This window comes from Aptenodytes patagonicus, chromosome 12 (genome assembly GCF_965638725.1).
Source record: "Aptenodytes patagonicus chromosome 12, bAptPat1.pri.cur, whole genome shotgun sequence".
Taxonomy (NCBI): Eukaryota; Metazoa; Chordata; class Aves; order Sphenisciformes; family Spheniscidae; genus Aptenodytes; species Aptenodytes patagonicus.
The window spans coordinates 21896895-21915437 of NC_134960.1; the positions used below are offsets into that span (position 1 = coordinate 21896895).

At 60.3% G+C, this 18543-nt stretch overlaps 1 protein-coding gene across 1 annotated transcript in view; it reads right to left on the reverse strand.

Annotated features, from left to right (window-relative positions):
• Nucleotides 1-18543, reverse strand: part of LOC143165933 (protocadherin gamma-A4-like) — a 215633-nt gene that overhangs the window by 194840 nt on the left and 2250 nt on the right. The window lies entirely within an intron of this gene.

The window sequence follows — 18543 nt, forward strand, 5'->3', positions numbered from 1 at the left end:
CCCTTCCACAGCCCCACAAGCACTGGCGCTCTGAGCTTCCTAGCCACAGCACAGTGGGGACGTTCCTTCTCCGCACAGCCACAGCCCAGCTCCGAAATTCGAAACGTCCAGCCACTGCTCCCACACCAAAGGGGCTAGCACTGAAAGCTCTTGCTGGCCAGCACCTGCCCTAGGCAGCCCTTCCACAGCCCCACAAGCACTGGCGCTCTGAGCTTCCTAGCCACAGCACAGTGGGGACGTTCCTTCTCAGCACAGCCACAGCCCAGCTCCGAAATTCGAAACGTCCAGCCACTCCTCCCACACCAAAGGGGCTAGCACTGAAAGCTCTTGCTGGCCAGCACCTGCCCTAGGCAGCCCTTCCACAGCCCCACAAGCACTGGCGCTCTGAGCTTCCTAGCCACAGCACAGTGGGGACGTTCCTTCTCGGCACAGCCACAGCCCAGCTCCGAAATTCAAAACGTCCAGCCACTGCTCCCACACCAAAGGGGCTAGCACTGAAAGCTCTTGCTGGCCAGCACCTGCCCTAGGCAGCCCTTCCACAGCCCCACAAGCACTGGCGCTCTGAGCTTCCTAGCCACAGCACAGTGGGGACGTTCCTTCTCAGCACAGCCACAGCCCAGCTCCGAAATTCAAAACGTCCAGCCACTGCTCCCACACCAAAGGGGCTAGCACTGAAAGCTCTTGCTGGCCATCACCTTCCCTAGGCAGCCCTTCCACAGCCCCACAAGCACTGGCGCTCTGAGCTTCCTAGCCACAGCACAGTGGGGACGTTCCTTCTCAGCACAGCCACAGCCCAGCTCCGAAATTCAAAACGTCCAGCCACTGCTCCCACACCAAAGGGGCTAGCACTGAAAGCTCTTGCTGGCCATCACCTGCCCTAGGCAGCCCTTCCACAGCCCCACAAGCACTGGCGCTCTGAGCTTCCTAGCCACAGCACAGTGGGGACGTTCCTTCTCAGCACAGCCACAGCCCAGCTCCGAAATTCAAAACGTCCAGCCACTCCTCCCACACCAAAGGGGCTAGCACTGAAAGCTCTTGCTGGCCATCACCTTCCCTAGGCAGCCCTTCCACAGCCCCACAAGCACTGGCGCTCTGAGCTTCCTAGCCACAGCACAGTGGGGACGTTCCTTCTCGGCACAGCCACAGCCCAGCTCCGAAATTCAAAACGTCCAGCCACTGCTCCCACACCAAAGGGGCTAGCACTGAAAGCTCTTGCTGGCCATCACCTGCCCTAGGCAGCCCTTCCACAGCCCCACAAGCACTGGCGCTCTGAGCTTCCTAGCCACAGCACAGTGGGGACGTTCCTTCTCGGCACAGCCAGAGCCCAGCTCCGAAATTCAAAACGTCCAGCCACTGCTCCCACACCAAAGGGGCTAGCACTGAAAGCTCTTGCTGGCCAGCACCTGCCCTAGGCAGCCCTTCCACAGCCCCACAAGCACTGGCGCTCTGAGCTTCCTAGCCACAGCACAGTGGGGACGTTCCTTCTCGGCACAGCCACAGCCCAGCTCCGAAATTCAAAACGTCCAGCCACTGCTCCCACACCAAAGGGGCTAGCACTGAAAGCTCTTGCTGGCCATCACCTGCCCTAGGCAGCCCTTCCACAGCCCCACAAGCACTGGCGCTCTGAGCTTCCTAGCCACAGCACAGTGGGGACGTTCCTTCTCGGCACAGCCACAGCCCAGCTCCGAAATTCAAAACGTCCAGCCACTGCTCCCACACCAAAGGGGCTAGCACTGAAAGCTCTTGCTGGCCAGCACCTGCCCTAGGCAGCCCTTCCACAGCCCCACAAGCACTGGCGCTCTGAGCTTCCTAGCCACAGCACAGTGGGGACGTTCCTTCTCGGCACAGCCACAGCCCAGCTCCGAAATTCAAAACGTCCAGCCACTGCTCCCACACCAAAGGGGCTAGCACTGAAAGCTCTTGCTGGCCAGCACCTGCCCTAGGCAGCCCTTCCACAGCCCACAAGCACTGGCGCTCTGAGCTTCCTAGCCACAGCACAGTGGGGACGTTCCTTCTCCGCACAGCCACAGCCCAGCTCCGAAATTCAAAACGTCCAGCCACTCCTCCCACACCAAAGGGGCTAGCACTGAAAGCTCTTGCTGGCCAGCACCTGCCCTAGGCAGCCCTTCCACAGCCCCACAAGCACTGGCGCTCTGAGCTTCCTAGCCACAGCACAGTGGGGACGTTCCTTCTCAGCACAGCCAGAGCCCAGCTCCGAAATTCAAAACGTCCAGCCACTGCTCCCACACCAAAGGGGCTAGCACTGAAAGCTCTTGCTGGCCATCACCTTCCCTAGGCAGCCCTTCCACAGCCCCACAAGCACTGGCGCTCTGAGCTTCCTAGCCACAGCACAGTGGGGACGTTCCTTCTCAGCACAGCCACAGCCCAGCTCCGAAATTCAAAACGTCCAGCCACTGCTCCCACACCAAAGGGGCTAGCACTGAAAGCTCTTGCTGGCCATCACCTGCCCTAGGCAGCCCTTCCACAGCCCCACAAGCACTGGCGCTCTGAGCTTCCTAGCCACAGCACAGTGGGGACGTTCCTTCTCAGCACAGCCACAGCCCAGCTCCGAAATTCAAAACGTCCAGCCACTCCTCCCACACCAAAGGGGCTAGCACTGAAAGCTCTTGCTGGCCATCACCTTCCCTAGGCAGCCCTTCCACAGCCCCACAAGCACTGGCGCTCTGAGCTTCCTAGCCACAGCACAGTGGGGACGTTCCTTCTCGGCACAGCCACAGCCCAGCTCCGAAATTCAAAACGTCCAGCCACTGCTCCCACACCAAAGGGGCTAGCACTGAAAGCTCTTGCTGGCCAGCACCTGCCCTAGGCAGCCCTTCCACAGCCCCACAAGCACTGGCGCTCTGAGCTTCCTAGCCACAGCACAGTGGGGACGTTCCTTCTCGGCACAGCCAGAGCCCAGCTCCGAAATTCAAAACGTCCAGCCACTGCTCCCACACCAAAGGGGCTAGCACTGAAAGCTCTTGCTGGCCAGCACCTGCCCTAGGCAGCCCTTCCACAGCCCCACAAGCACTGGCGCTCTGAGCTTCCTAGCCACAGCACAGTGGGGACGTTCCTTCTCGGCACAGCCACAGCCCAGCTCCGAAATTCAAAACGTCCAGCCACTCCTCCCACACCAAAGGGGCTAGCACTGAAAGCTCTTGCTGGCCATCACCTGCCCTAGGCAGCCCTTCCACAGCCCCACAAGCACTGGCGCTCTGAGCTTCCTAGCCACAGCACAGTGGGGACGTTCCTTCTCGGCACAGCCACAGCCCAGCTCCGAAATTCAAAACGTCCAGCCACTGCTCCCACACCAAAGGGGCTAGCACTGAAAGCTCTTGCTGGCCAGCACCTGCCCTAGGCAGCCCTTCCACAGCCCCACAAGCACTGGCGCTCTGAGCTTCCTAGCCACAGCACAGTGGGGACGTTCCTTCTCAGCACAGCCACAGCCCAGCTCCGAAATTCAAAACGTCCAGCCACTGCTCCCACACCAAAGGGGCTAGCACTGAAAGCTCTTGCTGGCCAGCACCTGCCCTAGGCAGCCCTTCCACAGCCCACAAGCACTGGCGCTCTGAGCTTCCTAGCCACAGCACAGTGGGGACGTTCCTTCTCAGCACAGCCACAGCCCAGCTCCGAAATTCAAAACGTCCAGCCACTGCTCCCACACCAAAGGGGCTAGCACTGAAAGCTCTTGCTGGCCATCACCTGCCCTAGGCAGCCCTTCCACAGCCCCACAAGCACTGGCGCTCTGAGCTTCCTAGCCACAGCACAGTGGGGACGTTCCTTCTCGGCACAGCCAGAGCCCAGCTCCGAAATTCGAAACGTCCAGCCACTGCTCCCACACCAAAGGGGCTAGCACTGAAAGCTCTTGCTGGCCATCACCTTCCCTAGGCAGCCCTTCCACAGCCCCACAAGCACTGGCGCTCTGAGCTTCCTAGCCACAGCACAGTGGGGACGTTCCTTCTCGGCACAGCCAGAGCCCAGCTCCCAAATTCAAAACGTCCAGCCACTGCTCCCACACCAAAGGGGCTAGCACTGAAAGCTCTTGCTGGCCATCACCTGCCCTAGGCAGCCCTTCCACAGCCCCACAAGCACTGGCGCTCTGAGCTTCCTAGCCACAGCACAGTGGGGACGTTCCTTCTCGGCACAGCCACAGCCCAGCTCCGAAATTCAAATCGTCCAGCCACTCCTCCCACACCAAAGGGGCTAGCACTGAAAGCTCTTGCTGGCCATCACCTTCCCTAGGCAGCCCTTCCACAGCCCCACAAGCACTGGCGCTCTGAGCTTCCTAGCCACAGCACAGTGGGGACGTTCCTTCTCAGCACAGCCACAGGCCAGCTCCGAAATTCAAAACGTCCAGCCACTGCTCCCACACCAAAGGGGCTAGCACTGAAAGCTCTTGCTGGCCATCACCTGCCCTAGGCAGCCCTTCCACAGCCCCACAAGCACTGGCGCTCTGAGCTTCCTAGCCACAGCACAGTGGGGACGCTCCTTCTCAGCACAGCCACAGCCCAGCTCCGAAATTCAAAACGTCCAGCCACTGCTCCCACACCAAAGGGGCTAGCACTGAAAGCTCTTGCTGGCCATCACCTTCCCTAGGCAGCCCTTCCACAGCCCCACAAGCACTGGCGCTCTGAGCTTCCTAGCCACAGCACAGTGGGGACGTTCCTTCTCAGCACAGCCACAGCCCAGCTCCGAAATTCAAAACGTCCAGCCACTGCTCCCACACCAAAGGGGCTAGCACTGAAAGCTCTTGCTGGCCAGCACCTTCCCTAGGCAGCCCTTCCACAGCCCCACAAGCACTGGCGCTCTGAGCTTCCTAGCCACAGCACAGTGGGGACGTTCCTTCTCGGCACAGCCACAGCCCAGCTCCGAAATTCGAAACGTCCAGCCACTGCTCCCACACCAAAGGGGCTAGCACTGAAAGCTCTTGCTGGCCATCACCTGCCCTAGGCAGCCCTTCCACAGCCCCACAAGCACTGGCGCTCTGAGCTTCCTAGCCACAGCACAGTGGGGACGTTCCTTCTCAGCACAGCCACAGCCCAGCTCCGAAATTCAAAACGTCCAGCCACTCCTCCCACACCAAAGGGGCTAGCACTGAAAGCTCTTGCTGGCCATCACCTGCCCTAGGCAGCCCTTCCACAGCCCCACAAGCACTGGCGCTCTGAGCTTCCTAACCACAGCACAGTGGGGACGTTCCTTCTCAGCACAGCCACAGCCCAGCTCCGAAATTCAAAACGTCCAGCCACTGCTCCCACACCAAAGGGGCTAGCACTGAAAGCTCTTGCTGGCCAGCACCTGCCCTAGGCAGCCCTTCCACAGCCCCACAAGCACTGGCGCTCTGAGCTTCCTAGCCACAGCACAGTGGGGACGTTCCTTCTCAGCACAGCCACAGCCCAGCTCCGAAATTCAAAACGTCCAGCCACTGCTCCCACACCAAAGGGGCTAGCACTGAAAGCTCTTGCTGGCCAGCACCTGCCCTAGGCAGCCCTTCCACAGCCCCACAAGCACTGGCGCTCTGAGCTTCCTAGCCACAGCACAGTGGGGACGTTCCTTCTCAGCACAGCCACAGCCCAGCTCCGAAATTCAAAACGTCCAGCCACTGCTCCCACACCAAAGGGGCTAGCACTGAAAGCTCTTGCTGGCCAGCACCTGCCCTAGGCAGCCCTTCCACAGCCCCACAAGCACTGGCGCTCTGAGCTTCCTAGCCACAGCACAGTGGGGACGTTCCTTCTCGGCACAGCCACAGCCCAGCTCCGAAATTCAAAACGTCCAGCCACTGCTCCCACACCAAAGGGGCTAGCACTGAAAGCTCTTGCTGGCCATCACCTGCCCTAGGCAGCCCTTCCACAGCCCCACAAGCACTGGCGCTCTGAGCTTCCTAGCCACAGCACAGTGGGGACGTTCCTTCTCGGCACAGCCAGAGCCCAGCTCCGAAATTCGAAACGTCCAGCCACTGCTCCCACACCAAAGGGGTTAGCACTGAAAGCTCTTGCTGGCCATCACCTTCCCTAGGCAGCCCTTCCACAGCCCCACAAGCACTGGCGCTCTGAGCTTCCTAGCCACAGCACAGTGGGGACGTTCCTTCTCGGCACAGCCAGAGCTCAGCTCCGAAATTCAAAACGTCCAGCCACTGCTCCCACACCAAAGGGGCTAGCACTGAAAGCTCTTGCTGGCCATCACCTTCCCTAGGCAGCCCTTCCACAGCCCCACAAGCACTGGCGCTCTGAGCTTCCTAGCCACAGCACAGTGGGGACGTTCCTTCTCGGCACAGCCACAGCCCAGCTCCGAAATTCAAAACGTCCAGCCACTGCTCCCACACCAAAGGGGCTAGCACTGAAAGCTCTTGCTGGCCATCACCTGACCTAGGCAGCCCTTCCACAGCCCCACAAGCACTGGCGCTCTGAGCTTCCTAGCCACAGCACAGTGGGGACGTTCCTTCTCGGCACAGCCAGAGCCCAGCTCCGAAATTCAAAACGTCCAGCCACTCCTCCCACACCAAAGGGGCTAGCACTGAAAGCTCTTGCTGGCCATCACCTTCCCTAGGCAGCCCTTCCACAGCCCCACAAGCACTGGCGCTCTGAGCTTCCTAGCCACAGCACAGTGGGGACGTTCCTTCTCAGCACAGCCACAGCCCAGCTCCGAAATTCAAAACGTCCAGCCTCTCCTCCCACACCAAAGGGGCTAGCACTGAAAGCTCTTGCTGGCCATCACCTGCCCTAGGCAGCCCTTCCACAGCCCCACAAGCACTGGCGCTCTGAGCTTCCTAGCCACAGCACAGTGGGGACGTTCCTTCTCGGCACAGCCAGAGCCCAGCTCCGAAATTCAAAACGTCCAGCCACTGCTCCCACACCAAAGGGGCTAGCACTGAAAGCTCTTGCTGGCCAGCACCTTCCCTAGGCAGCCCTTCCACAGCCCCACAAGCACTGGCGCTCTGAGCTTCCTAGCCACAGCACAGTGGGGACGTTCCTTCTCGGCACAGCCACAGCCCAGCTCCGAAATTCAAAACGTCCAGCCACTGCTCCCACACCAAAGGGGCTAGCACTGAAAGTTCTTGCTGGCCATCACCTGCCCTAGGCAGCCCTTCCACAGCCCCACAAGCACTGGCGCTCTGAGCTTCCTAGCCACAGCACAGTGGGGACGTTCCTTATCGGCATAGCCAGAGCCCAGCTCCGAAATTCGAAACGTCCAGCCACTGCTCCCACACCAAAGGGGCTAGCACTGAAAGCTCTTGCTGGCCAGCACCTTCCCTAGGCAGCCCTTCCACAGCCCCACAAGCACTGGCGCTCTGAGCTTCCTAGCCACAGCACAGTGGGGACGTTCCTTCTCGGCACAGCCACAGCCCAGCTCCGAAATTCAAAACGTCCAGCCACTGCTCCCACACCAAAGGGGCTGGCACTGAAAGCTCTTGCTGGCCAGCACCTGCCCTAGGCAGCCCTTCCACAGCCCCACAAGCACTGGCGCTCTGAGCTTCCTAGCCACAGCACAGTGGGGACGTTCCTTCTCGGCACAGCCACAGCCCAGCTCCGAAATTCAAAACGTCCAGCCACTGCTCCCACACCAAAGGGGCTAGCACTGAAAGCTCTTGCTGGCCAGCACCTGCCCTAGGCAGCCCTTCCACAGCCCCACAAGCACTGGCGCTCTGAGCTTCCTAGCCACAGCACAGTGGGGACGTTCCTTCTCGGCACAGCCACAGCCCAGCTCCGAAATTCAAAACGTCCAGCCACTGCTCCCACACCAAAGGGGCTAGCACTGAAAGCTCTTGCTGGCCAGCACCTGCCCTAGGCAGCCCTTCCACAGCCCCACAAGCACTGGCGCTCTGAGCTTCCTAGCCACAGCACAGTGGGGACGTTCCTTCTCGGCACAGCCACAGCCCAGCTCCGAAATTCAAAACGTCCAGCCACTGCTCCCACACCAAAGGGGCTAGCACTGAAAGCTCTTGCTGGCCATCACCTTCCCTAGGCAGCCCTTCCACAGCCCCACAAGCACTGGCGCTCTGAGCTTCCTAGCCACAGCACAGTGGGGACGCTCCTTCTCAGCACAGCCACAGCCCAGCTCCGAAATTCAAAACGTCCAGCCACTGCTCCCACACCAAAGGGGCTAGCACTGAAAGCTCTTGCTGGCCATCACCTTCCCTAGGCAGCCCTTCCACAGCCCCACAAGCACTGGCGCTCTGAGCTTCCTAGCCACAGCACAGTGGGGACGCTCCTTCTCAGCACAGCCAGAGCTCAGCTCCGAAATTCAAAACGTCCAGCCACTGCTCCCACACCAAAGGGGCTAGCACTGAAAGCTCTTGCTGGCCAGCACCTGCCCTAGGCAGCCCTTCCACAGCCCCACAAGCACTGGCGCTCTGAGCTTCCTAGCCACAGCACAGTGGGGACGTTCCTTCTCCGCACAGCCACAGCCCAGCTCCCAAATTCAAAACGTCCAGCCACTGCTCCCACACCAAAGGGGCTAGCACTGAAAGCTCTTGCTGGCCATCACCTGCCCTAGGCAGCCCTTCCACAGCCCCACAAGCACTGGCGCTCTGAGCTTCCTAGCCACAGCACAGTGGGGACGTTCCTTCTCGGCACAGCCACAGCCCAGCTCCGAAATTCAAAACGTCCAGCCACTGCTCCCACACCAAAGGGGCTAGCACTGAAAGCTCTTGCTGGCCATCACCTGCCCTAGGCAGCCCTTCCACAGCCCCACAAGCTTTGGGGCTCTGAGCTTCCTAGCCACAGCACAGTGGGGACGTTCCTTCTCCGCACAGCCACAGCCCAGCTCCGAAATTCGAAACGTCCAGCCACTGCTCCCACACCAAAGGGGCTAGCACTGAAAGCTCTTGCTGGCCATCACCTTCCCTAGGCAGCCCTTCCACAGCCCCACAAGCACTGGCGCTCTGAGCTTCCTAGCCACAGCACAGTGGGGACGTTCCTTCTCAGCACAGCCACAGCCCAGCTCCGAAATTCAAAACGTCCAGCCACTGCTCCCACACCAAAGGGGCTAGCACTGAAAGCTCTTGCTGGCCAGCACCTGCCCTAGGCAGCCCTTCCACAGCCCCACAAGCACTGGCGCTCTGAGCTTCCTAGCCACAGCACAGTGGGGACGTTCCTTCTCAGCACAGCCACAGCCCAGCTCCGAAATTCAAAACGTCCAGCCACTGCTCCCACACCAAAGGGGCTAGCACTGAAAGCTCTTGCTGGCCATCACCTGCCCTAGGCAGCCCTTCCACAGCCCCACAAGCACTGGCGCTCTGAGCTTCCTAGCCACAGCACAGTGGGGACGTTCCTTCTCAGCACAGCCACAGCCCAGCTCCGAAATTCAAAACGTCCAGCCACTGCTCCCACACCAAAGGGGCTAGCACTGAAAGCTCTTGCTGGCCATCACCTGCCCTAGGCAGCCCTTCCACAGCCCCACAAGCACTGGCGCTCTGAGCTTCCTAGCCACAGCACAGTGGGGACGTTCCTTCTCGGCACAGCCAGAGCCCAGCTCCCAAATTCAAAACGTCCAGCCACTGCTCCCACACCAAAGGGGCTAGCACTGAAAGCTCTTGCTGGCCAGCACCTTCCCTAGGCAGCCCTTCCACAGCCCCACAAGCACTGGCGCTCTGAGCTTCCTAGCCACAGCACAGTGGGGACGTTCCTTCTCAGCACAGCCACAGCCCAGCTCCGAAATTCAAAACGTCCAGCCACTCCTCCCACACCAAAGGGGCTAGCACTGAAAGCTCTTGCTGGCCATCACCTGCCCTAGGCAGCCCTTCCACAGCCCCACAAGCACTGGCGCTCTGAGCTTCCTAGCCACAGCACAGTGGGGACGTTCCTTCTCAGCACAGCCACAGCCCAGCTCCCAAATTCAAAACGTCCAGCCACTGCTCCCACACCAAAGGGGCTAGCACTGAAAGCTCTTGCTGGCCATCACCTGCCCTAGGCAGCCCTTCCACAGCCCCACAAGCACTGGCGCTCTGAGCTTCCTAGCCACAGCACAGTGGGGACGTTCCTTCTCAGCACAGCCACAGCCCAGCTCCGAAATTCAAAACGTCCAGCCACTGCTCCCACACCAAAGGGGCTAGCACTGAAAGCTCTTGCTGGCCATCACCTGACCTAGGCAGCCCTTCCACAGCCCCACAAGCACTGGCGCTCTGAGCTTCCTAGCCACAGCACAGTGGGGACGTTCCTTCTCGGCACAGCCAGAGCCCAGCTCCGAAATTCAAAACGTCCAGCCACTGCTCCCACACCAAAGGGGCTAGCACTGAAAGCTCTTGCTGGCCATCACCTGCCCTAGGCAGCCCTTCCACAGCCCCACAAGCACTGGCGCTCTGAGCTTCCTAGCCACAGCACAGTGGGGACGTTCCTTCTCGGCACAGCCAGAGCCCAGCTCCGAAATTCAAAACGTCCAGCCACTGCTCCCACACCAAAGGGGCTAGCACTGAAAGCTCTTGCTGGCCAGCACCTGCCCTAGGCAGCCCTTCCACAGCCCCACAAGCACTGGCGCTCTGAGCTTCCTAGCCACAGCACAGTGGGGACGTTCCTTCTCAGCACAGCCACAGCCCAGCTCCGAAATTCAAAACGTCCAGCCACTCCTCCCACACCAAAGGGGCTAGCACTGAAAGCTCTTGCTGGCCATCACCTGCCCTAGGCAGCCCTTCCACAGCCCCACAAGCACTGGCGCTCTGAGCTTCCTAGCCACAGCACAGTGGGGACGTTCCTTCTCGGCACAGCCAGAGCCCAGCTCCGAAATTCAAAACGTCCAGCCACTGCTCCCACACCAAAGGGGCTAGCACTGAAAGCTCTTGCTGGCCATCACCTGCCCTAGGCAGCCCTTCCACAGCCCCACAAGCACTGGCGCTCTGAGCTTCCTAGCCACAGCACAGTGGGGACGTTCCTTCTCAGCACAGCCACAGCCCAGCTCCGAAATTCAAAACGTCCAGCCACTGCTCCCACACCAAAGGGGCTAGCACTGAAAGCTCTTGCTGGCCATCACCTGCCCTAGGCAGCCCTTCCACAGCCCCACAAGCACTGGCGCTCTGAGCTTCCTAGCCACAGCACAGCGGGGACGTTCCTTCTCGGCACAGCCAGAGCCCAGCTCCGAAATTCAAAACGTCCAGCCACTGCTCCCACACCAAAGGGGCTAGCACTGAAAGCTCTTGCTGGCCATCACCTGCCCTAGGCAGCCCTTCCACAGCCCCACAAGCACTGGCGCTCTGAGCTTCCTAGCCACAGCACAGTGGGGACGTTCCTTCTCGGCACAGCCAGAGCCCAGCTCCGAAATTCAAAACGTCCAGCCACTGCTCCCACACCAAAGGGGCTAGCACTGAAAGCTCTTGCTGGCCAGCACCTGCCCTAGGCAGCCCTTCCACAGCCCCACAAGCACTGGCGCTCTGAGCTTCCTAGCCACAGCACAGTGGGGACGTTCCTTCTCGGCACAGCCAGAGCCCAGCTCCGAAATTCAAAACGTCCAGCCACTCCTCCCACACCAAAGGGGCTAGCACTGAAAGCTCTTGCTGGCCAGCACCTTCCCTAGGCAGCCCTTCCACAGCCCCACAAGCACTGGCGCTCTGAGCTTCCTAGCCACAGCACAGTGGGGACGTTCCTTCTCGGCACAGCCACAGCCCAGCTCCGAAATTCAAAACGTCCAGCCACTGCTCCCACACCAAAGGGGCTAGCACTGAAAGCTCTTGCTGGCCATCACCTGCCCTAGGCAGCCCTTCCACAGCCCCACAAGCACTGGCGCTCTGAGCTTCCTAGCCACAGCACAGTGGGGACGTTCCTTCTCGGCACAGCCACAGCCCAGCTCCGAAATTCAAATCGTCCAGCCACTCCTCCCACACCAAAGGGGCTAGCACTGAAAGCTCTTGCTGGCCATCACCTTCCCTAGGCAGCCCTTCCACAGCCCCACAAGCACTGGCGCTCTGAGCTTCCTAGCCACAGCACAGTGGGGACGTTCCTTCTCGGCACAGCCACAGCCCAGCTCCGAAATTCGAAACGTCCAGCCACTGCTCCCACACCAAAGGGGCTAGCACTGAAAGTTCTTGCTGGCCATCACCTGCCCTAGGCAGCCCTTCCACAGCCCCACAAGCACTGGCGCTCTGAGCTTCCTAGCCACAGCACAGTGGGGACGTTCCTTCTCGGCACAGCCACAGCCCAGCTCCGAAATTCGAAACGTCCAGCCACTGCTCCCACACCAAAGGGGCTAGCACTGAAAGTTCTTGCTGGCCATCACCTGCCCTAGGCAGCCCTTCCACAGCCCCACAAGCACTGGCGCTCTGAGCTTCCTAGCCACAGCACAGTGGGGACGTTCCTTATCGGCATAGCCAGAGCCCAGCTCCGAAATTCGAAACGTCCAGCCACTGCTCCCACACCAAAGGGGCTAGCACTGAAAGCTCTTGCTGGCCATCACCTGCCCTAGGCAGCCCTTCCACAGCCCCACAAGCACTGGCGCTCTGAGCTTCCTAGCCACAGCACAGTGGGGACGTTCCTTCTCAGCACAGCCAGAGCCCAGCTCCGAAATTCAAAACGTCCAGCCACTGCTCCCACACCAAAGGGGCTAGCACTGAAAGCTCTTGCTGGCCAGCACCTGCCCTAGGCAGCCCTTCCACAGCCCCACAAGCACTGGCGCTCTGAGCTTCCTAGCCACAGCACAGTGGGGACGTTCCTTCTCGGCACAGCCAGAGCCCAGCTCCGAAATTCAAAACGTCCAGCCACTCCTCCCACACCAAAGGGGCTAGCACTGAAAGCTCTTGCTGGCCAGCACCTTCCCTAGGCAGCCCTTCCACAGCCCCACAAGCACTGGCGCTCTGAGCTTCCTAGCCACAGCACAGTGGGGACGTTCCTTCTCGGCACAGCCACAGCCCAGCTCCGAAATTCAAAACGTCCAGCCACTGCTCCCACACCAAAGGGGCTAGCACTGAAAGCTCTTGCTGGCCATCACCTGCCCTAGGCAGCCCTTCCACAGCCCCACAAGCACTGGCGCTCTGAGCTTCCTAGCCACAGCACAGTGGGGACGTTCCTTCTCGGCACAGCCACAGCCCAGCTCCGAAATTCAAATCGTCCAGCCACTCCTCCCACACCAAAGGGGCTAGCACTGAAAGCTCTTGCTGGCCATCACCTTCCCTAGGCAGCCCTTCCACAGCCCCACAAGCACTGGCGCTCTGAGCTTCCTAGCCACAGCACAGTGGGGACGTTCCTTCTCGGCACAGCCACAGCCCAGCTCCGAAATTCGAAATGTCCAGCCACTGCTCCCACACCAAAGGGGCTAGCACTGAAAGCTCTTGCTGGCCATCACCTGCCCTAGGCAGCCCTTCCACAGCCCCACAAGCACTGGCGCTCTGAGCTTCCTAGCCACAGCACAGTGGGGACGTTCCTTCTCGGCACAGCCACAGCCCAGCTCCGAAATTCGAAACGTCCAGCCACTGCTCCCACACCAAAGGGGCTAGCACTGAAAGCTCTTGCTGGCCATCACCTTCCCTAGGCAGCCCTTCCACAGCCCCACAAGCACTGGCGCTCTGAGCTTCCTAGCCACAGCACAGTGGGGACGTTCCTTCTCGGCACAGCCAGAGCCCAGCTCCGAAATTCGAAACGTCCAGCCACTGCTCCCACACCAAAGGGGCTAGCACTGAAAGTTCTTGCTGGCCAGCACCTGCCCTAGGCAGCCCTTCCACAGCCCCACAAGCACTGGCGCTCTGAGCTTCCTAGCCACAGCACAGTGGGGACGTTCCTTATCGGCATAGCCAGAGCCCAGCTCCGAAATTCGAAACGTCCAGCCACTGCTCCCACACCAAAGGGGCTAGCACTGAAAGCTCTTGCTGGCCAGCACCTGCCCTAGGCAGCCCTTCCACAGCCCCACAAGCACTGGCGCTCTGAGCTTCCTAGCCACAGCACAGTGGGGACGTTCCTTCTCGGCACAGCCAGAGCCCAGCTCCGAAATTCAAAACGTCCAGCCACTGCTCCCACACCAAAGGGGCTAGCACTGAAAGCTCTTGCTGGCCATCACCTGCCCTAGGCAGCCCTTCCACAGCCCCACAAGCACTGGCGCTCTGAGCTTCCTAGCCACAGCACAGTGGGGACGTTCCTTCTCGGCACAGCCACAGCCCAGCTCCGAAATTCAAATCGTCCAGCCACTCCTCCCACACCAAAGGGGCTAGCACTGAAAGCTCTTGCTGGCCATCACCTTCCCTAGGCAGCCCTTCCACAGCCCCACAAGCACTGGCGCTCTGAGCTTCCTAGCCACAGCACAGTGGGGACGTTCCTTCTCAGCACAGCCACAGCCCAGCTCCGAAATTCGAAATGTCCAGCCACTGCTCCCACACCAAAGGGGCTAGCACTGAAAGCTCTTGCTGGCCATCACCTGCCCTAGGCAGCCCTTCCACAGCCCCACAAGCACTGGCGCTCTGAGCTTCCTAGCCACAGCACAGTGGGGACGTTCCTTCTCGGCACAGCCAGAGCCCAGCTCCGAAATTCGAAACGTCCAGCCACTGCTCCCACACCAAAGGGGCTAGCACTGAAAGCTCTTGCTGGCCATCACCTTCCCTAGGCAGCCCTTCCACAGCCCCACAAGCACTGGCGCTCTGAGTTTCCTAGCCACAGCACAGTGGGGACGTTCCTTCTCGGCACAGCCAGAGCCCAGCTCCGAAATTCGAAACGTCCAGCCACTGCTCCCACACCAAAGGGGCTAGCACTGAAAGTTCTTGCTGGCCATCACCTGCCCTAGGCAGCCCTTCCACAGCCCCACAAGCACTGGCGCTCTGAGCTTCCTAGCCACAGCACAGTGGGGACGTTCCTTATCGGCATAGCCAGAGCCCAGCTCCGAAATTCGAAACGTCCAGCCACTGCTCCCACACCAAAGGGGCTAGCACTGAAAGCTCTTGCTGGCCAGCACCTGCCCTAGGCAGCCCTTCCACAGCCCCACAAGCACTGGCGCTCTGAGCTTCCTAGCCACAGCACAGTGGGGACGTTCCTTCTCGGCACAGCCAGAGCCCAGCTCCGAAATTCAAAACGTCCAGCCACTGCTCCCACACCAAAGGGGCTAGCACTGAAAGCTCTTGCTGGCCAGCACCTGCCCTAGGCAGCCCTTCCACAGCCCCACAAGCACTGGCGCTCTGAGCTTCCTAGCCACAGCACAGTGGGGACGTTCCTTCTCAGCACAGCCAGAGCCCAGCTCCGAAATTCAAAACGTCCAGCCACTGCTCCCACACCAAAGGGGCTAGCACTGAAAGCTCTTGCTGGCCAGCACCTTCCCTAGGCAGCCCTTCCACAGCCCCACAAGCACTGGCGCTCTGAGCTTCCTAGCCACAGCACAGTGGGGACGTTCCTTCTCGGCACAGCCACAGCCCAGCTCCGAAATTCAAAACGTCCAGCCACTGCTCCCACACCAAAGGGGCTAGCACTGAAAGCTCTTGCTGGCCAGCACCTGCCCTAGGCAGCCCTTCCACAGCCCCACAAGCACTGGCGCTCTGAGCTTCCTAGCCACAGCACAGTGGGGACGTTCCTTCTCGGCACAGCCACAGCCCAGCTCCGAAATTCAAAACGTCCAGCCACTGCTCCCACACCAAAGGGGCTAGCACTGAAAGCTCTTGCTGGCCATCACCTGCCCTAGGCAGCCCTTCCACAGCCCCACAAGCACTGGCGCTCTGAGCTTCCTAGCCACAGCACAGTGGGGACGTTCCTTCTCGGCACAGCCAGAGCTCAGCTCCGAAATTCAAAACGTCCAGCCACTGCTCCCACACCAAAGGGGCTAGCACTGAAAGCTCTTGCTGGCCATCACCTTCCCTAGGCAGCCCTTCCACAGCCCCACAAGCACTGGCGCTCTGAGCTTCCTAGCCACAGCACAGTGGGGACGTTCCTTCTCCGCACAGCCACAGCCCAGCTCCGAAATTCAAAACGTCCAGCCACTGCTCCCACACCAAAGGGGCTAGCACTGAAAGCTCTTGCTGGCCATCACCTGCCCTAGGCAGCCCTTCCACAGCCCCACAAGCACTGGCGCTCTGAGCTTCCTAGCCACAGCACAGTGGGGACGTTCCATCTCAGCACAGCCACAGCCCAGCTCCGAAATTCGAAACGTCCAGCCACTCCTCCCACACCAAAGGGGCTAGCACTGAAAGCTCTTGCTGGCCAGCACCTGCCCTAGGCAGCCCTTCCACAGCCCCACAAGCACTGGCGCTCTGAGCTTCCTAGCCACAGCACAGTGGGGACGTTCCTTCTCGGCACAGCCACAGCCCAGCTCCGAAATTCAAAACGTCCAGCCACTGCTCCCACACCAAAGGGGCTAGCACTGAAAGCTCTTGCTGGCCAGCACCTGCCCTAGGCAGCCCTTCCACAGCCCCACAAGCACTGGCGCTCTGAGCTTCCTAGCCACAGCACAGTGGGGACGTTCCTTCTCGGCACAGCCAGAGCTCAGCTCCGAAATTCAAAACGTCCAGCCACTGCTCCCACACCAAAGGGGCTAGCACTGAAAGCTCTTGCTGGCCATCACCTGCCCTAGGCAGCCCTTCCACAGCCCCACAAGCACTGGCGCTCTGAGCTTCCTAGCCACAGCACAGTGGGGACGTTCCTTCTCGGCACAGCCACAGCCCAGCTCCGAAATTCAAAACGTCCAGCCACTGCTCCCACACCAAAGGGGCTAGCACTGAAAGCTCTTGCTGGCCATCACCTGCCCTAGGCAGCCCTTCCACAGCCCCACAAGCACTGGCGCTCTGAGCTTCCTAGCCACAGCACAGTGGGGACGTTCCTTCTCGGCACAGCCAGAGCCCAGCTCCGAAATTCGAAACGTCCAGCCACTGCTCCCACACCAAAGGGGCTAGCACTGAAAGCTCTTGCTGGCCATCACCTTCCCTAGGCAGCCCTTCCACAGCCCCACAAGCACTGGCGCTCTGAGCTTCCTAGCCACAGCACAGTGGGGACGTTCCTTCTCGGCACAGCCACAGCCCAGCTCCGAAATTCAAAACGTCCAGCCACTGCTCCCACACCAAAGGGGCTAGCACTGAAAGCTCTTGCTGGCCAGCACCTGCCCTAGGCAGCCCTTCCACAGCCCCACAAGCACTGGCGCTCTGAGCTTCCTAGCCACAGCACAGTGGGGACGTTCCTTCTCGGCACAGCCAGAGCCCAGCTCCCACATTCAAAACGTCCAGCCACTGCTCCCACACCAAAGGGGCTAGCACTGAAAGCTCTTGCTGGCCATCACCTGCCCTAGGCAGCCCTTCCACAGCCCCACAAGCACTGGCGCTCTGAGCTTCCTAGCCACAGCACAGTGGGGACGTTCCTTCTCAGCACAGCCACAGCCCAGCTCCGAAATTCAAAACGTCCAGCCACTGCTCCCACACCAAAGGGGCTAGCACTGAAAGCTCTTGCTGGCCATCACCTGCCCTAGGCAGCCCTTCCACAGCCCCACAAGCACTGGCGCTCTGAGCTTCCTAGCCACAGCACAGTGGGGACGTTCCTTCTCGGCACAGCCACAGCCCAGCTCCCAAATTCAAAACGTCCAGCCACTGCTCCCACACCTAAGGGGCTAGCACTGAAAGCTCTTGCTGGCCATCACCTTCCCTAGGCAGCCCTTCCACAGCCCCACAAGCACTGGCGCTCTGAGCTTCCTAGCCACAGCACAGTGGGGACGTTCCTTCTCGGCACAGCCACAGCCCAGCTCCGAAATTCAAAACGTCCAGCCACTGCTCCCACACCAAAGGGGCTAGCACTGAAAGCTCTTGCTGGCCATCACCTGCCCTAGGCAGCCCTTCCACAGCCCCACAAGCACTGGCGCTCTGAGCTTCCTAGCCACAGCACAGTGGGGACGTTCCATCTCAGCACAGCCACAGCCCAGCTCCGAAATTCGAAACGTCCAGCCACTCCTCCCACACCAAAGGGGCTAGCACTGAAAGCTCTTGCTGGCCAGCACCTGCCCTAGGCAGCCCTTCCACAGCCCCACAAGCACTGGCGCTCTGAGCTTCCTAGCCACAGCACAGTGGGGACGTTCCTTCTCGGCACAGCCACAGCCCAGCTCCGAAATTCAAAACGTCCAGCCACTGCTCCCACACCAAAGGGGCTAGCACTGAAAGCTCTTGCTGGCCATCACCTTCCCTAGGCAGCCCTTCCACAGCCCCACAAGCACTGGCGCTCTGAGCTTCCTAGCCACAGCACAGTGGGGACGTTCCTTCTCGGCACAGCCAGAGCCCAGCTCCCACATTCAAAACGTCCAGCCACTGCTCCCACACCAAAGGGGCTAGCACTGAAAGCTCTTGCTGGCCAGCACCTGCCCTAGGCAGCCCTTCCACAGCCCCACAAGCACTGGCGCTCTGAGCTTCCTAGCCACAGCACAGTGGGGACGTTCCTTCTCGGCACAGCCAGAGCCCAGCTCCGAAATTCAAAACGTCCAGCCACTGCTCCCACACCAAAGGGGCTAGCACTGAAAGCTCTTGCTGGCCATCACCTGCCCTAGGCAGCCCTTCCACAGCCCCACAAGCACTGGCGCTCTGAGCTTCCTAGCCACAGCACAGTGGGGACGTTCCATCTCAGCACAGCCACAGCCCAGCTCCGAAATTCGAAACGTCCAGCCACTCCTCCCACACCAAAGGGGCTA